General features: G+C 36.0%; 1 protein-coding gene across 2 annotated transcripts in view; it reads right to left on the reverse strand.

Annotated features, from left to right (window-relative positions):
- LOC550811 (protein timeless homolog) overlaps positions 1-14220 on the reverse strand; it is a 180496-nt gene that overhangs the window by 42571 nt on the left and 123705 nt on the right. The gene's annotated exons all lie outside the window — the stretch shown is intronic.

Consider the following 14220-nt stretch of genomic DNA (forward strand, 5'->3'; position numbering starts at 1 on the left):
TTAACTACCAGTTGTAATATATTCTATCTATTGATGAAACTTTTTTGGAAAATTATTCGTCGATGTAAAATTTTTAATGAAATTCAGAAATATTCATTCGCTTTGTCATTCGTTAAAAAATTTTTCTTCAGCCACGTATACTTTTACTCGGTATGAAAATCGGATGATCAGATGTCTGAATTATAAGATGTCTCCACATTGCTTCCATTGTAGTTTACTCAACAACTTTCATATCCCAACTGTAAAATGCGATTGAGCATAGGAATGGAAGGGAACAACTTTTCTACCGAGTTTTCCAGGTCGTTTATCTTTTACGATTGTCTCACAGCCACTTCAATTTGACTGAATTAGAACAATAACTATCTCGATATCGCGTCGATGCATAACAGTTCTCCCCTTTCTCACAGAAACTTATCGACTCATGCATTCATCTATAACTTCCCAAATTCTTTCTACATACAATTTGATTTCCTCTGCTTAAAAGCCAACACACCAGTAAATTACAGGTTTATTACGAATTCGATATAATCTTCAACTACTAAAATAAACTTATACTTAAATCTCAACACATTCATTTCTCTCCATTCAAAAGCTATTCCAAACATTTCCGTAATTCGAAATCGTAAAAATCCAATATTTCATTTCCACAGATCCGTCACTCAATTACAGATCGATAGAAATCAACGGAACGTGTAATCCTCGACGAATTCATCGCTTTGCAGAGAAAATTTACACGACTTTTTGGAAAATCTTTTCGCGTATGATAAAATCACAAACATTCATTCGTCATCTAAATTTAAAAAAAATTTTTCTCGGCCTCGATCTTTCGCTGTAAAATCGAGCGATAAAAATTAGGTATCGGACGACAAAAGAAAGAGAGAAAAAAAAAGAAAAGCAATGTCTCGCGATCGCAGAGCGGTAAATTACGGGCGCATGGGCCCGGTGTCCGGCATAATCCCCGGCAAATCCTGCCACTCTCCATACCGTGCACCGTAAAAGGGGTCTCTGCGGCGTCGCGGTTCCGGGTTCAGGGGGGCAGAAGAGGGGTGAAATTGACCGCCGTCGTTGCCACTTGAGGACCAGCCGGCAATTACTAGCTATCCCCATGGCCCATTGCCATTGCCGGGTTGGCAGCTTGGATATCGCCGGTTGGCCGAACAGTCGGCCGCTTGTCCGTCCGCTAGATATACATACCGCTTCACCATTGTTCCTGGCTGGGACGCGCATTTACCCGCCCCGCCGTCCCCGCTCCCAACAGGGGCCAACCCCTTACCCCACGTCCACAGTTCTAAATCACCGGGCTATCTCCTGGCTTAACTAACAATGCATCCGCCGACACCCTCGCCTTTCTTATTATCGCGAGCGGCCGCCGCGCTTCGTTTCCTCCGCGCGCGTGGAAGACCACCAAAGATTTTTCGATATTATCTCTTACTCGTCCTTTTTCCTCGTCGTCGCCGTCTCGTTGAACTTGTTTCTTTCGAAAGAATTTTTCTTTTTCGTGGATCTCTTCGGATCGAAATCGTTCCGCTTTCGAAATTTTTCATCCAGGGTTCGGTTTTTTTTTTTTTTTTGAAAAATTGCGACGGAGTGAATTTATCTTAGGTTAGGAAGTCAAGTTCGTATAATGAAGGAAATATCGCTGGTAATTTCCGTAAGTAAGGATATTTACAGGTGTTGCGTATATATTTATTTCTCATCGCTACGATGCTCCGAGAGAAGTTTATCATTTCGAGCCATATTCATCCTCGGTTAATACGTGTTTTCGTTTAAAATCAAATCCAGTGGCCAGAATTATCCCGGACCTCTTGAAACTCGGTTTAATTGGAAATTTCACATTTGCATTATCTCTTCTTTAAATCCTTTCATATTTTCTTTTCTCTAACACAAACGCTTCTCTCTCTCTCTCTCTCCCTGCAAGTATTCTATTATAACACCGATACCACCTTTGTCCATCCAACCAGATTTTTGTCTTTGACCCAGTTCCATGAAGTTTCATCCAGTCGATTTAAATTACGAATATCCCCGCTGACAATTCCTCCGCTCTATTTCAGCAATGCGGCATCGTGCCGGCTTACTATCCCTTTACACGTTTGACCTGGATCCAACCAAAAATTCTCGCGAATTCTCTCCCCTTCCGTTCCCGTTGTTAATGCTCCTCTCAACGAGTCTCTCGTCTAACGCCTAGAAATATCGCGAACGAAGTCGTTTTCTCCCTTAGACGAATCTTCCCCCCATTTTCATCGAAAATGTCGTTCATTTTCGCTCTCGAATTCCGCGCGATTCTCCCTCGATTCATCACTGTTCATTCGAATTTCCTCCTCCTCCTTCGAAGGAGGAGGAGGAGGAGAGCTCTTGTGACGCAATCGCGAGAAGCGCATCTTCCTCGTGCACGAGAGTTTTTTTCTCGAGCAAAGTAAATACGCGCCAATCTCTTTCCATGATTATTTTTCGAATTTCGATTCAGATGCATATATATATATCGATTCCGTTTACGTTTTAGAATAAAATTGAATGAAACGAATGAATTTTAGATTAACAGTTTTTAGATAGTAAAAATTCTCGTTAAAATAGCGAATAAATAGATATATGCAGTTGGAAAAAAATATTCGAACATTGGAATCGATTTTAACTTTTTATAAATATATATATACGGGAGAATTAAGAAAAATATTTTACGTTGAATTAAAATGTGTATTATTTCCTCTCTCTCGAATCACGATTTGAAAAAAGAAGCGAGATCTCTATGTTCTCTGAATAAGTATATATATTGATAAAAATATATCGAAGCAAAATATCGATCTTGTTTCGAATTTCGAGAAAAAAGGAAATGAAAAAAAAAATTATTTCCAACGTTGATCCAAAGGTCGTTTCTTATTTTCAGAGTGAATTTTCAACGCGCGTTTCAAAGGGTTTTACAGGGTGGATCGTGGACCGCGAATGTTGCCAACTCTCCCCGCATTGTCACGCGTACGTCGCCGTTACCTCCCCGATCGGCAATGAGTCGGCATTGATCAGCGAAACGATTCGAATTCGACGCGTGTTGCGAGTTGTCGATACGAATGTCAATCACGATTTCGCGAAATCCTTCTCTCCCCTCCATTCATGCGCGTGACGGCGTGGAAGCACGCGTGTATCGAGATTACCTGTTTACTCGCTGTTTCCGCCCCGTTACTTAATCGACAGATTGTAGATTTTCAAGTAAACGAGCGATGAAATTCGATCTATGATTCATACTTGCCTCAACTCCGTCAAAGGAAACTTGTTGAACGAAAATACACTTCGTTCGTTTCCTTTATATCCAGGGAAGGGGGAAGAAGGAGGAAGGGGAAGGAGTTGAAATTGGTTTAAATTTAAATTCCGATAAGAATTTAATGACGAGAAATTATTTTTTTTTTTATATAAATATGGGTTGGTGAGAATAAAAAGAGGGAAAGAACATCGGTTCAAGAGTTTAAATAAAGAGAAGATTTGATTTTTGAATGATTTGGTTAAATATTTGGTCAAATATAAATATGAATTTTTTTTTTCAAGCTGATCGAATCCAATTTATCAAATTTCAAACGTGCGACGTGTTTACCGAAAAGCTGATCTAAAGGCACTCTTCTGTGATTAAAATAAAAGAGTTTTCTTTATAATAAATTTATCTCTCCTTCTTATCTATTCTTCGATATTCTTCCCTTTTGAAAAAATTATCTCTCCTTCTTATCTATTCTTCGATATTTTTCCCTTTTGAAAAAAGAAACCACGATTGAACTTGAGAAAATACTTCGCTCTATCCTTCGTTCTATTTTTCTTTTTTTTTTCTAAATTGTTACAAGATCAAAGAAGTTTACGCAAGCTAAGGATCCTCGATGCTCTTGTTAACCTTCTGAGAACACGACCTGAAATTGCGACGATGACGAGGAGGAGGAGGAGGAGGACGACGACGACGACGACGACGACGACACACCGGATAATTTCACCGGATAAAAAAATAAGTACAAATTGGTTTAATTTGCATAGTAATCATGTCCTGTTATCGCATTCGAGTTGGTTTTTATCCCGGGAGAGGAAAGATTTATTCCGTGAAACTTGTAACACGCTTAGAACGTCCACTACAGAGGGGAGAGGAAGAGAGGAAGGATAATTAATTCTTCAATTTAAGCTCTGGGTAATTTATATTAGCCTCTTGCACGTCCAGTACGCGTTTCTCTTCGTGTAAATCACAAGTACACGTCGACTGGTAACATATTTTCGTAGGAACCTCTTCCCTTTGGCTTAAAACCCCGGATTTCGGCGCAAAAACTTACGACGTTTGTATTCACACGTCAGAACAGCGTGAACGAATATATCCTTCTCCTTGTTGAATTTTGCGAAAGGAAATTCTATATGGAGAAGATTCAAACGACAAACGCGAGATCAAAACTCTACAAAAGTTAAAATCGAATAAAACCTAAATCGTTTTGATGCAAAAACCAAAATTAATTATTTTTCTTCAAAATATATTCTATTCTATAAAAACAAAAAAATTCAATATCTATCAAATTTATTTCAAGAAAACGTATGAAATAGAATCACTCTGAATCCATCACTTCGACTATATATATATATTATAATAATATTCTATAATAAAATTAGGCAAACAAAGAGCGGAAACAATGAACGAGACTGCAAAACTGCGAATAGCCCCACTATTTCGACATGGAATCGCAACTCACGCGTAATTAATTCGAAATTTCCCCGCATAACAATTGAATAGTTGAGCCGTCCTCCGAGTTGGTAAGTAAGTTCCACTCGCGAAACGGCCAGTCGTCCAATTTGCTAAATTTAAAGCCAGGAGAGGCAGGTTTCGGGGCACAAGTTTGCCTATATATATAACAGTTAGTTCGGTCACTAAAAGGACACGCGATTTCGAACTGATCCGGGAGGAAAAATGAAATCGTTCCCCTCCCCTTCCACGGTAACTGGATCCTTTTCGGCGGAACCGGAAACGCGGAAGGGAGAGAAGACGGAAGGATGGGTTCGTACACTTCGTTTTCCCCGTGAAATACGATAAGATGCTCGGCCTGGCGTGTGTTTCCACGCGGCGGTTGCCGATTTTTCTGCCAAGATCCACCATCACTCCAGGGCCACTTTCATTTCCCTTTGGGGAACGTGGCCCTCCGGCAAAAAAAACTCTTATTTCATCTTGGACGACCTCAGGATCTTTAGTTAAACTCGGACTCTCTTTCTTTCTTCGATCGAGTTGATCATTTGTTTTAACGTGTGTGTGTGTTTTTTTTTAAATTTAGAATTTTATGAAACGAAACGAATCTTCGATCTTCGATGTCGTAGCTAAGTGTATCGAAGTGTATACAGAGGCGAAAAATTGAGTTGTCTAAATAATTAGATGTGGAAAGCGATTTAATAGTTGTACCTATAGTTTTTAACTATGTAATAAAATATGATGATGTATAATTTAATGGTGAACTATAATCGATGAAGATATATTGGTTTGTAACTCCATAACTATGATTTGTATAATCAGTCTAATCTTATCATTATCTTATATTCTTCAAACAATTATTCTCCAAAAAAAATCACACACATACGGATAATTTTCAATAATCATTGAACAATTTCGATTATTTATATAATTTCATCCCTTCATTCTCTCATTTGTCACGATTTACTCAATTAAATTACTCCTCGTAATTACGAAGGATTCCTCTAATTCTCGAATCTTCTCTCCAATCTAAAATTCCTCCTGATGCATTTCAATTGATCTAATCTAACAATCGTTAGTAAATAAAACGTTCAATCAGAAAATGGTATTTAAACGAGGTATTGCATTTGGCTCTAATTCACTTTATATTATATTATAACGTCAGCCCCCTTCAGGGCGATACGAGTTCTTACAAAGTCAAATCGGTCCAATAATCATCCATCCACGCGTGATTCGCGCGTAATAAACGAAGCCGTCTCTCTTGGAGACGAGGCGCGATGCGGAAAGGCGAATCTCATTTCACGATCGATCTTCCGCGATGGGACCTTCCCCTCCCTCGCCAATGTTTCCCCCTACGCAAATTAATTAATTGCAAGACCGATTCGACACCTGTAGAATCAAGCCCTTGATTGATAATTTGCCGATTGCTCGAATGAATTAATGGGCCGGCCGTAATATCTCGCGCGCTTACTTGATCCATCGACAAATAGCGATGCGTGTTAATGGAGTCTTCGAGGTCGCGGTCCAGCGATCATTATTGAACTGCACTACTTTGATCAAATAATCTGAAGAATTAAAAGTCAATGCGTTTTTATTTTACACGGTTATTTATCTTGGGGATGGTGGTACGTGCCATTTGTAATCTCTGTTTTTCGATTTTATTACCGATTTATTTGGAATTATGTTAAAAATCATGTTATTTCTGTGCAATTTTGAATTGAAATAATAAGCATCGAAATCGTATTGGAATTATTGATACGAGAGTTTGAATTTTGATCAATTTTTTCTCGTAATAATTTTCACAGGGAAGATATAAAAGGAAACGTAAGTTTATACATGCATATAGATTTTTACATAATTGCTATATGTTCTTTTATATTCTGTTATTAAAAAAGTATATTCAGTCGATCGTTTTTAAAGCTTCGTTGGAATATTACCTTAATATTAGTAGAATTTACTGGCGTAATATCTAATATGGGCCGCAATACCCGTGGGAACCGGGGAATGTAATCCTAAATTCAGTGATAAAATCCAAAAAGCATAATTTAAAACGTAATTCGATATTACATGCCGGGATTTTTGTGGTGGTGGAGCTCGATATGGATAAAGGTTATATCACGTGGGATTATCGAATGTTTCCGTTGATTCATCGATATATACATTGTGTAATAATTGATCGAAGTAAAAATATAAAAATTCTTAAAAAAAAAAAAAAAAAAAAAATGGATAGAGATTGTTTTTAGATATAAAATATGTATTGATATTGTTTTAAAATTGAACTGAGATTGAAATTTATAAATTGAAAATTTGAAATTTACTGTAAATTTTTATACAAAAAAAAGAAAAAAGTATACATTCACAATAACCAAAATTTTTACGAGATTTAAAAATAATAGCATAAAAACAAAATGGCAATATGAAAATTAAAACTCCATTCGTTTTTAATACTTGTCTGATTGCAAAATCTGATTGGGTTACGAATTTTTCTTTTTAAAACCGATATAAATTGCTTCCACTTGTTTCAAACTATTACTCGATGCGTGACAAATAACTTTTAATTTTTCGATTTTTTACGCAAACGTTTTCAGAGGTATTAAATGGATAAATTTATAACGAGAAAAAAAAAAAAAAAGAAGAAAGGAAAAAAAATGAAAAAAAAAAAAAAAACAGCGAGTGTATTAGCGTGTATAACTGACGTGTTATTCGACGTAATCAATTTAATTATTTTTAAATCCATTACCAACTATGTTTTTTTCTTTTCGTAATATTTTTTTTTTTCGATCCAATAAAAATTGAATAAACACAGAATGAAAATTTCGGAAATTTCGATCGATCTTTCGAACGAAACGTTTGTCAAAAATCAGAAATAATTGGAAGAAGGAAAAATTTAAAACATTAAATTTGAATTTGATCGAAGAAAGGGATCGAGGATGCGAATGACCCATGTCGAGTCCTGCGGCGAGAACAAATAAGAGCGATTCCATCACTTGGAGGCCGAGTGAAGCGAGGTTTACCGTGTCGGTAAATGGCTGATGGATAAGACTACTTAGACCGCCATCATAGATCAGCTAGATGTCTTGAAGTGGAAGTCGGATAAAAGGTTAGAATTCAAGGATTCGGGCATCGGCCATCACTAGGAATGACAAAAGCGAACCTTTCACGAATAAATTCATCTTGAAAGCGTTCCTATAAATCTTTCTATTGGATTTCTTGGAGGGGAGGAAAGAAATTTTTTTTTTTTAAGTGTTGGGATATTACGAAATGTGCATTACAATGTGCATAGAAATATTCAATGACTATCATAAATATCGAATTTTTTATTAAATATTTTTTTCTCATATTAAATTATATTTCGAAACGAAAAAAATATATGCTGTTTAATATCGAATATTCGAATACCTCAGTTTCATTCGATCAAACATTTCTTCGTGCAAGGTGATACGTTTCAGATTATTAATTCACATTTTATCCCTTTCTGTATTAAAGAAACTACACACCGTGAATATTCGTTTTTTAAATGTAGCCTCGAATATAAAAATATAAAAATCAAAAGCGGATCTTTGAAACCGTTAAGAAAGAGCGTAAAAACTTTTTTGATCGCGCGTTCTTTAAGGCCTCGTTAACCTGGAAAAGCGTTGAAATCTACCATACGACGATCCTTACCACGGAGGGAATCTTCAAACTTTTCATTATATTTGAAAAGGGTTACGAAAAATCGGGGGGAAAGAACACGTAGCTAGACAAATTTCCAGCGGGTTCGACAATGGATGCGAAACTCGAACAGATTTCGGATCAAAGGATCGGGCATTAAATCTTTCCTTTAAGCTTCAACTTCTCTCCGTCAGAGCCTGCGATTCAGATTCGTATCTTTCTCGCGTCACTCGCCCGCAAATATATTTATTTGCCGATAGTTCGAGACCTTTCTCTTCCTTGAAGACATATAAGAAAAATTTTAAATAAAGAATTATTCGTCGAATTTTATATTAGCAGGAAAAATTGCGACTGAAATTACATTGGCATTAGCATTCGGCAAATCGATAGAATTTCGAGCAACATTAGCAAATCAAATTCGAGCTTCGAGAGGGAGCATTTCATATATATATATATATATATATATATATGTATATATATACATAAAATGCAAACGTAATTTAAACAAAATTGCATTCGAAATGGAAAAAAAAAAAAAAAAAGAAAAAAACGTGGAAAGGTTAAAATTAGAGGCATCGATGAGAGAATTTTTCTACTGCTCGAGGGAGAGGAGGAAGAAAAATGGCGGACATTTATTTTACGTACGGTCGATCAACCATTTTAAATGGCTATTTCAACAACTAAATGATTTTAAATAATTTACTAACGGAACATGAATATGCAGTACCCTACAATCACCTGTAACGAATTTTTCCAAATTTTTTTCCCCTGTTCGATTGTCAATATCTCCCGATATCGCGATTCCGAAGAATTAAAAAAAAAAAAAAAAAAAAGAGAGAGAGAGGAAAAAGGGGAAAAAAAAGAGGAAAAATGAGAGAAGGGATGAAACATTTGGGCGAACGAGCGATTGTTTGCACGACACGTCAATGAACGTTTCACGGGCGATGTTTAGGGATATATGCGTTTAATTAGGGGAGCTATATATAGGCGACGAACATGACTAATGAAACGTTAAGTCCGACGAAAATCCAACCGACCATGATTTCCAGCTGCGTCAGTTTGAATTTCGCTTCCGTTTCCCGTGATTCCAACGAATTCGCCATTAATTGTCCCGATTGATCGTGGAGAAACCGCAGCGGAGGACACGTCAAGCAGTCGTAACGAACTATCCGATATTCCACGGTCAATGAAGAATTTCGAATTTCGTTAAATTCCTTCGCTAAATTCTACATTTCGTTACGTGGAACAATATCGTCAGTTTTTTTTCTTTCTTTCTTTTTATCCTCTCCATTCTTCTTTCTCCTTTCTTTCTTCTTCTCTCTCTCTCGCTTGGTTTCTGTGTTAAATTTTTACAGCGAATGATTTCCATAATATTCCCTGTGGCAAGTTTTTACGATATTTTTGCGGCAAATCAAATTATAAAGAGAAATTTCATAGGTAAGTAATGTTGGTATACGTTTTGAATTTATTTCTTTTTTTTTTTCGTTTCTTTTATTAATTTGATAATGATAATTGATCGACGATAAATAGTAGTAAATTTATCTTAGAAATTATAAAATTATTAAAAATGGAAAGGGTATGTAAAAGGTATTATAAAATGAAATTACGTACACATTTTTTAGCTAACGATTAATTAACGGTGATAATTGTAATAATGTAATATAGGGGATATTACGATGGGGGTTGAAAATGAGATTATTAATTAATCTAACGTAAAATTAATTTTCATGTAGAGTGACTTTATTAATTAAAATTCAGGGAATATAGAAAATGAAATAATTAAATATGTACGAAAAATATTATTTAGAGTAGATGGAAAGTTGTATTTGTAAATTTATCTACAACGTTTTTAAACTTAAATATTTTTAAAAGCGAATTAAATGCTTCGAAATTAATACATACAATTGCAGAAACAAGATTTATTTTCAAAAACTGCACGAAAAAGGAATTGATTAATCTGATTATTAAAACGAGATTCAAATCCGGATTGCACTATTGTTCTATATGTTGGATTATTCAGATTTATCTCGATAATAATTAATAGTTAAAAATTGTTATATCTGCAGATTTAATGGAAAAATAGACCTCAGATAGTATTTGTATTGTAAATGATTTTTCGTTCGTATTATATAAATAATTAATTCGAACTAATCTCATTTAAATAAAAAAAATTCCAACTTTTTTTCTAATATAACGAATGATTAAAATTATATCTATTTATCATCATTTAAATTAAATCTTCAACTTCTATACTAAATTTAATCAAAATTACTTTCGACATTTGTTTGATTATTTACAGTTGCTCAAATTTAAATAGACACTATTCAAACATCTCAATTATTAAATAATCGTTGAAACAGTTTGTTATTTATTCTTACTAGTGTCAAGAATTAGAGTTGCCAATTTCAAATATATCGTTCAAGTTTGATCAAATTCCACGTTTAAAGCGCTCGTGTGACGTTGACTGCTGGATTTGTAAATGTTTGAAATGTACGTAAAGTTTGTCGAAAGTTCCTCAAAGTACGAGTTGGAGTTGCCAAGTGTTTTATGTACGATAACTGCGACGTATTTCGATCCCTGCGCCGTGTACTTAACGTGTTGCGATCGACTCGACGATCGATACTTTACTCCCTTATCGATAATTTTCTTTCGATTTCCTCTTCGAAACGAAATTAAAAATTTAAAGTAACGAACGACGAAATTTCATTGTATACATTTGCAATAGAAAAATATACGTCAGAATAAATGTTTCATCGAGGAAAAAAAAAAAGAGGGAAAGAATTTCTCGAATGCGTTCATTTCATTAAAAATAAAATATTAAATTAATACTTTTAATTTTTAAAAGCGTCTTCTCCCGAATAAATAATTTGATTCTAAAATAAAAATATATATATATTCTTTTCCCTCGTTTGGTCGATGATTTCCATACCACAGTGGTGTGTACTCGCACGATAAAGTACATTGATAAATACGTGGACCAATCCCGTAAAAGGATGGTGAATAACGAAGAATCTAAAGTTGCTATTTTGCATCGTCCACCAACGTTCGGAAAAACGTGCCAATAAATTTTTATTGCTACTTTACGATGATAACGTCGCGCGGCTACCAGAGAGTCGATCCGTTTTCGTATAATGGCATCATAAATCACGGCTCGCGCGATAACTATGACCGTATTACCGCCACCGTAACTGTAACTGAGAATTTTCGTGTTGATGGATTTTTCTTTATAAAGCGGCATCCGGTATTAACGATACGAGTAATCCTTGATCGAAGTTCGATCGAAAAATAACGTTAAGAGAGTTTAACGTATACCCAATTGAATTTCACTGGGCAGATAAATTTTCTTCGAGGAGGGAGAGGGTCGATAATTTTCTATTTCTGCCCTCGACAATGTCTTCGCCGCAATTTTGAAAAAGTAGAGGGAAAAATATTCGATGGAAGTTTCTAATATCTTGGCGAGGAAAGAAAAAAATGTACGATAACGATTTTTTTTAAAAAGAATTTGTCTAAGAAAGAAAAAGAAAAAGAAGCAGAGCGACGATATCTTTATAGATGCAGTAACAATTTTTTTCAAACACTTTTTCCAAGGAAAAAGAAAAAGAACAATTATCGAACAACGATCTGGAACAAACTGGAATAAACTCGAGAAGTTCGAAGTCGTTGGATAGAAAGCTCGTGACTTTCGTATCAGAAAGAAAGGGATAGACGAAAAATATCAAGAATCAAGTTACAGTGTTTAGAAACAGATTCCGTTCCATCCGCGATTATCGTTTTTACTCTCCATTTGCAACGATTTCAAGCGTAATTAGCAGCCACGGATCTCACAAGTCTCAGCGGGAGTATTATCCACCGCTTGCTCTTGGAGGGGAAAATCATAGGGTAAACGCTTGAAAGGGCAAAGGGATACCTGTTAAATTCAAATGTAAAACTTGTAATTAACTGGCGGAATTAGTCCAAGTTACGAAGGATCAAACTTTGTTGCATCGAGTAGATTACACGTTTGGTAAAACCAGTTTCCTTGTTCCTTACCGAATTACACAACATCGATACGATATCAACAAAATAATACCCTCCTCGTACCATCATTTTGGGTATTATATATATATATATATATATATGTTTTATACGTTACGTGAGACAAGAAACATTTTTCTCTTTAAATTCCCGTTTCCCCTCTCCAAATTTCTTTGCACTCTTCTTCTCGTTTTATCTCTTCACTTCCAAGAATCTTCTTTTCCTCGAAAGGATATACGACCATGTACAGCGATCGTAAATTAAAGTATCAAAGCAGCAGGTATTGACGTCATGCCACTTGGAGATACATAAAGCTGCATTCTATCCCGAGTTTTCGCAAGATAAAAAAAAAAGGAGGAGGGGTAACGATTAATGGGATAATAAAAAAATTTCTAGGGAAATTAGGATAAAACAAAAACCGTGATGATGCAATTTTTCATAGATTCGATGTTAGAGCGACACGTATCCATAAAACTTTTCCAAGAAAAATGGAAAAGAGCGTGTTCCAATGGTTTTCTTTTCGCGTACGCGTGCAATAATACAAGTATATTCAATCATATCAATTTGGATTTCGTTGCAATTGTTTCTTTGTTTCCCACTCGAAAATTCGATTTTTTTTTTTTAATAATTTCTCGTTGAAATTTATAAGAATGAAGGAATATATCCAACATCTATTCTCCAAGATCATTTCATTTTCTATTCCTATGTTTACAGTGTTGAATATAAAGGAGGCACGATCGCATGACCTAGGCCCCACGTAAGTATATAAGCCGGGTATATTATCGCAGATTTGAACGAACTGGTATGTGGCCGGCGCAGAGAGGCGAAGGATACGTGAACGTGGATAAATCTGTGGCGTACGACCGCTGGGAACCGCAAGGTAAGCTTTTGTAGACGAGGCTGGTGTATGGATAACACCGAGGATCCTCTGAGGAAAGCATGGACGAACTAGTGGCACAGGATCACCGAGAGCCACTTAAGTTAGGGAGGTGGATCTCGTAACCTGCTATCAGATGATATATTTCAAAGGTATACCGACCTGAAATACCCCCGTTAGTTTATCTACTAAGTAACTTTGGCCTAGGTGTTTGAAATGGATTAGACGAATTAATTTTAACAAAGGTGAACGATATCCAAGATTACGGATCCTAGAAAAATCGGATAAATCTTGCCTTTGACCCGAAGAGAGAGAATATCGCATAGAGAGAATGGGGAATGGGGAATAGATGTTTCGATCACCGTGTTAATACGTAAACCTCGAGTAAATTTTATATGACGAGGAGGAAGGAAGCATTGTAATTAGATGGATGGAATTTCGTTTTACTTTAAATTTCACCCAAGTCTGATTCGATTATAATCCTATATATTAAGAAAATTTAAATAACGCAAGATTCGCGAGAACATTCGTTCTACGATCTCGAAGAAAGGATCTCTTCCCTTTCCCTTACAAATTCGATGGCCATTACTTCGTCTCAATACTTCGTCCATTTTGTCCTTTCCATTTTGTTCTCCAACCTCGTAAATTTCCTTAACTTTCTCCGTATTTCCTGTTCCTTGCTTCCTTGCTTCGAACCAACACCCTTTCTCGCGAACCTTTGCTGGTTTCTTCCATCCTTCTTCCTTCCCTCCAACTTTTCCCGCATGCCTTCTCCATCTCCCTTTCCTTTTACCTAGAACCGAGGCATTTTCAGCGCGGGAACGACCCCTTGACTTTTGCTCGGCCAGCCACCGTATAGACGATCGATATCGTTACCATTATTGTCATCTTTATCGTCTTCGTTGTTGTTGTTATTATTGCCGTTATTGCCATTGTTATTTTTATCGTTAATCCTTTGCGGCCTTCCACCAGCCATATTTTCATTCCATCTATC

Source organism: Apis mellifera, linkage group LG4, assembly GCF_003254395.2.
Source record: "Apis mellifera strain DH4 linkage group LG4, Amel_HAv3.1, whole genome shotgun sequence".
Lineage (NCBI taxonomy): Eukaryota > Metazoa > Arthropoda > Insecta > Hymenoptera > Apidae > Apis > Apis mellifera.